Consider the following 6267-nt stretch of genomic DNA (forward strand, 5'->3'; position numbering starts at 1 on the left):
AGTGAAAAGTGTCAGAGTAATGGGCTATTTGCATAACATTGCTCTTATTATTCAGGAGAACAGCATGACTGACAGGCCATCGTTAGAGGGAGTCCTATTTGTAGCACCTCAAGTAAAGACAGACATCATTCTTCCTTATATAAAATTATAATATATCTTCCATCTTTCTGGGGTTTTAACCATTAATACCCAGCACTGTATATCTAATTTTGTCTACATATAGCTTTTATAGATAGGTGCTCAAGCTTAAGAAAATCTTCATTTTCCTTTTGCAACTGCGTGTTTATTAGTTTATTATAATTACACTAACCTGCCCAGAACAATGGGTGTTGTACAAGCACACCATGAGAAATTCTCATTCATTAAGTCCATTGATTTGCTTGGAAGTCATCAATGCAGTTATTTCCCCCTAGAATCAAAATTGGTACTTTTTCTTGTTTTTTTTTAATACTTTGCCCAAGTTCATTTGGTCTGATTAAATCATTCCGGCCGATTCTTCAGATGTACTCTGACTGGTAAGTGTGCTATTACCCCCTTTTTATAACTTAAAAACTTGTCAATAACCTTACATGTAATATAAGTGAGACTTATGGGTCTATAATCTCTTGTGTAATTAATCTTGAGAGCCTCTAGTACCTGAAACACTTCTGCCTTTTCTATGTTAATTGTCTAATAAAGGACTTTGGCCCTCTGCTGCCTGAGGCATGTCCTTGACTTGTTCCTTGGTGAACCCCAGAGTGAAATTCTCATTTTAGTTCATCAGCCATTTTCTTTTTGCTGCTTAGAAGTTTGCCGTTATTGCCTCAGATATGTTTTAATTAATATTTAATAGTACTTTAAATATTGAGTACCGTCGTACCGAGGAAAAAAAAACGTTTATTTGGCCTCCGTGGCAATAATCCTTCCTGCCCTCTCTGCTGTCCTTTCTGACATGCTTCTTAAGCCCATGCTTGTAATTCTTCAGCGGGACGGAGGTCAGGTTTGGGGACTCGGACAGAAGGGCCTTGACAGTGACTTACCCAGCATGCCCCTCTCGCTTAGCTGCTGTTAACTGCCTCTTCCCAGGATTCAACCATAAAGCGAAGCTGTCATGTCGTAATGGAAAATGTCATGTTGAGCCGTAATGGCTTGAAAGGCTGATAGACAGTCTAGATCCGCTGAAGAGCGGGTAATTACATGTACCTCCTATACAGCGCACGGGCACTCCATCAGAGATTTGGGCAATTGATTGTATGCTCATTATCTGACTGGAGTCTGTGGAAATTTATGGCCACCATGACACCAGCTCCACTGCTCCTGAATTCGTTCAAGGGTTTGTCATCATTTTGCCAAGGAAATCTTTCACGATCTTTCGGCTCCGGGCACAGGTCTGATTATGCTGTACATTAAAGCCCGCTGCCTGCTACAAGACACCCAGACCTTAGCAAAGGGAAGAATAGTTTAGCTCCATCAACTCTTAAAGTGTGGTTCTGAAAGTGTCATCTTTTTTTTTAAGTGCTTTTCACTCCTGCCATGTGCTCAGATTCCAGCCTCAATCTCTTGATTGACAAATAACCATCGAACAGAGGAAAGTGGAAGACGTGTCTTTATCATTTTTTTTAGCTGAATTTTCTTATTTTGTTGTATTATATCCTTACTGTGTGATATTTATTGTATACATTGCAGTTATTTAGTTACTTAGCAGCAATCTTGGCTCAAGGCCACACCACAGCTCAGGTTTGAGCCAAAATGCTGGCTTTGCGAAGAAGCCTCTCACTCTGCCACACCTACCATTTCTAAACACTTGTTCACTGTCATCTAGGATGCTAGTCTTATAAGAAAGGATTAGGAAATGATCAAGATAAATAGAGAAAATACTATATAGTTGAACTGAAGCCCCCGGTGACCTGCAGTGCCTGATGTGAGCTATTTCCAATCTCACTCTTGGGGTTTTTTTGGGAGGGAGAGGGTATAAAGCAGGTATGTGCACCTCTTGTCCTTCACACCTGCACAGTCCCTGGTTTTCATTTTCCCCAAACTCTCGAGAACCCAAAGGAAGTTATGTTCTGAGCAAAAGAAAGTGAGTGCTCTTTCCAGATTGTAAGTAGGTGGTGGAGGACTCCAACGGAGGCTGCTACTGCTCCAAAAAAGTCTGCTGTGAGATGTTTCCTGCCTTAGTATGCTAGTTTCTACGTTTTCCTGGTGCGTAAGCTGAAAAACAAATACCAGCGCTTCCTTCATCAGCTGTCTCATTCCTTTTCATTGATCTCCCTTGAAAGAACAAACACTGGACTTATTACATCTTTCTGAAAGTTCTGTATAAGCTATCAGTATTTGCTGTTGACATGAGTCACAGTGGATTGTCACCCACACAATGCCATTTAATATTGGAGTGAGTCTATAAATAAACCTTCTAACTCTTTAGTGTGAATCAGACAAAAAACTGAACAGAGCTTGGCTTTATTTTCAGGGGTCTTCATCTTTTCTGCCTGGCCATTTCAAGAAATGCATCCGACTTAAATGAAAAATCCAACTGAAGCCTATAACTATTATAAAAAAAAAGTGTTATTATGTATGAAATACTAAATGGAGAACTGTGTGTACACAGATTATCCATCATTTCCAAAAAGCAGGTCCATTATCAGTGTTTTGATCTTACGCTTTTCTAAACCAGGGAGTGGGGATGAGAAAAAGTTTATTTTGTTGTGGGGAGCCCCTAGACACTCTGTGGGGGCTGCAATATCGAGAGTTAAGCAACAAGAAGGTCTGAGTCAAGGACCTAAACACAAAGTTTTGTGGTTGAATGACAGTTGAGTTCCTGACGGATTAGCTGATGGACTGGCAGATAAATCACTTTTACATTTCTGGCAGACTTCTATGTAAGAGAAGCCAGCACGGTGGAAAGGCATCATTCTTGAAAGGAGCCGAGATCCTGGCTTTGTCAGCATGGCTGGGTGTCCGCACATGACCCCTCGGGTAAAGAGACGCCTCCTGATCCCTGCTCTGCGTTTGCCTCCCCTGAGTTTCTACTTGTTTCCCCTGTTTCATTTTTCACTACAGAGAAACTGGAAGTTAGAAGAAGAATAACGATGAGATGCTTAAGGGAAAAGCTGCAGTATTTTATGTTTATGCCCCTTGCAGCTCCAAAAGAGACTTGTTCTCCAAGAAAGCGTAACGTTATATATTTCAGTTCTTTATCCATTTACACCAGACTACAATTCAAATTCATTTGCTTAGAAAATACAAAAAGTCTGAATGGGTTAAGGTGTCAAATAACTACAAATAGCCTAGGACACGCAAGAAGCTCTTCCACAATGAGGTGAATTCACTTATTTTTCAATTTCCTATAGCCAAAGGTTTTGCATTGTTAATTCTCTGACAAGCATTTGTGGATATCATTCCTTAATGTCATGCTTCCCCTTAATAGTTTCGAAGTAAAATTTCACACCGCAGCAGATAAGCTAACAAGATCCAATTAATGTTGCGATCTTCATAAGATAATGACTACTGTTCTAAATGAGACAACAAGCCCACAGGCACATTACAATGATGCTGAACCAGTCTGCATTATCCCATGGTAATGCTCCCAATTTAAAGATGAACTTTCTTTAGTTTTAATGGCTTGTTAGGTTTATATTTCTGTACAGTAGAAATGAATCATGCATGCTAGCAATTAAAAACTTGAAATATTGATTAGCACCAGCCACCTACAGTTTGTTAATAGAGATGGAAAAAGGGCCAAGATCACTCTTCATTATGAGGAAAATGCAGTAACAAATAAACACGGGTTCATATCAATGAGCACACACAGGGCCCTTTAAAGAAGCTGGAAAACACAGACACTGATTTTGCTCTTCTTAACTGATTCCAGAAAGCCATGCTGCTCCCCTTCAGAGTTCAGATCCATCACGCCGGAGACTGGCAGTGACGTGCTTCCTCTCTGTAGAGCGCAGGGTAACTTGTCTGCTTCCCTGCCCACAGTAATAACAGACTGCTCAAGTGCAAGACTTTGTCAGTGTGAAATGACTCATGTCTTGTTTTAACATGCTTAAGAAAACATTGGTATTTTCCTGATTTGTCTAAATCACACTTACAAGCCCATGATAAGTACCAGCTTTTAACAAGGGAAGATACATTAGGGCCTGCACACAGTACAAGGTGATACAGAATACCCTAGAGTTTCAGGGATGGCTCTGTTTTCCCTTAGTCTTGTACTCCATATTCTGCAGGGTACTGTACTTACTAGTCTGCTCCTTTACAAAATAATTATAATAAGTTCAGCTCAGCCTCTTTCCGTTCAGGACTGGGTGACACTACCTAAGCATACGCCAAGACATATAACTTAAAATCAAAGACAGCATGGAAGAACTGGATGGGCAATCCTGCCCAAGCAGAAAATAAGGCCACACTTGAATTAATGACGGCTGGATTCAGATTTGAGAGGACATAATATCTAACGAACACGGGGAGAACATACAAACTCCACTCAGACAGCACCCCAGGAATTGAGCCCAGCACTGTGAGGCGGTGCCCATCCCTTTCTGCTTTGCTTGATTTCTCTCGCATGCTGAAAGGAAAATTAATATTGTTGTAGCAGTTAGACTTCTTGTAAAATACTTGAGCTTAAAAACATGTGTTGTGCTCATGTTTGTTTTAATCCTTTCAGTCTGGATTGTTCATTTAGCTGTTTAAATCCCATACGCCCCCAGCCTGTAAAATTTAGATTAACTGTGTAAAATTCAAATATGTTCTACTATATATATATTTAAGTCCATAAAGAAAACGAAATTCAGAAAGCAGGCCAAGAAGCCTGTTGAAGCTCATTGCCTTCTGATACACTGGTATGCTATCACATTTCTTCAAGCTGAGATCTCTGCCCACACAATGTGACGCCATCCTATAGTGGGAATTCTTTATGTGAAAAATGTATTTTCTACTATGTTCTGCTATTTGTGCTATTCTTCTATCTACCGTTGGTAAGAAATTAGATTTAAACTCTTCCAGTAATGTCTGGATGTTCTCCTTGCTGAACATAAATGAGTTACAGTTTCTGCAGTGGCTGGAGCCAATCATGTTTTTGAAATCCTCGATCAAATACCCACCTATATATATCACTGAGAATGAAAGGATTACTGTATGTTTCTTGGGTGTCATTGTAACTCATCTCCTTAAGCCCTGGAATGAGTCTTGTTGCTCTTCTCAGAACTCTCTGTAATGTCATCTGTGGTATCATTCCAGTCCTTCTTAATAGTGCTTTTAAATGAAGTGTTGCGTTTAATTCCCCCCAAAATTAAAACCTTGCACTGAGAGCAGTGCTCCAAATCACTGTGTCCTGCTGTTACAGCCCAGAAGCGATTACAGTCTCTGGAGCTGCCCCAGATCGCAGCGGAGGAGTTATACAAGAGTCATTGTTAAATAAGGGTGAAGCCTGTGGTCTGCACATCAGCAGCTGCAGTCAGGAGCCTCTGTTGTACCGGGGAAATGAGGCTGCTGCATTCACAAATACGTTAAACAAACAGGAGGCATCTGTTGGTATCAGAGCATGAAAGATAACTTGTTTCAGCCACGTAATAGCATGGAGATGGAACAAATACCCCCAAAATAATTAGTTTAATCTCTAAAAACCTAAAATATTCTGGTCTGCGCAGAGAAAGAAAGTGAATGCCTTTAGTGGGGATCAAAAGACATGCAGGATTCTGAGGAAGGGAGCGTGGGCTGGCACTCTGCTTGATCAGAGCCCGGGAACACTTAACACCTCAAAGAATTTCAAAACTAGGGCAGACACAGTAATGAGGAAGAGCTGCAACTTCTGGTTTCCTTCATGCACAGCATGCATATAAAACAAGACTAGGGAGTGGGAGATTAAGCTGAAAAACAAGTGGATAAAATATGCCCCACTAGACAGTAGGAAAGCCACTGTCAGGAGAAGCTCCTCAGCCAGTAAGCCATTTTTAAGATCTGACACAGTCGATGACTTAGCAGATAAAGGCAGGTGCCTGTGAGGCATCAGTGGGCTGCAGGGAAATCAAAGTATTTAAAGGGAGCATGAGACAAACAGGATATAGACACGCACCAGACTGGGGCTATGTCTTAATTGACAAGACGCTCCTCGTTTTTTTCTGCGCTGAGGCTGACAGCAGCTCCAGAAGGAATTTTATTGTTCCTTAGGATTAAAGCAAACACATCGACCTGCGGCGAACAGCCCCACAGTCGGTGTGCAATTAAAGCTCAATTAGAGCTTTTTTGAATCAATCGTACCCGATGTTCTGAAAGTATTTAGAACAATCC

Source organism: Lepisosteus oculatus, chromosome 11 (assembly GCF_040954835.1).
Source record: "Lepisosteus oculatus isolate fLepOcu1 chromosome 11, fLepOcu1.hap2, whole genome shotgun sequence".
In the NCBI taxonomy this organism is placed as follows: domain Eukaryota; kingdom Metazoa; phylum Chordata; class Actinopteri; order Semionotiformes; family Lepisosteidae; genus Lepisosteus; species Lepisosteus oculatus.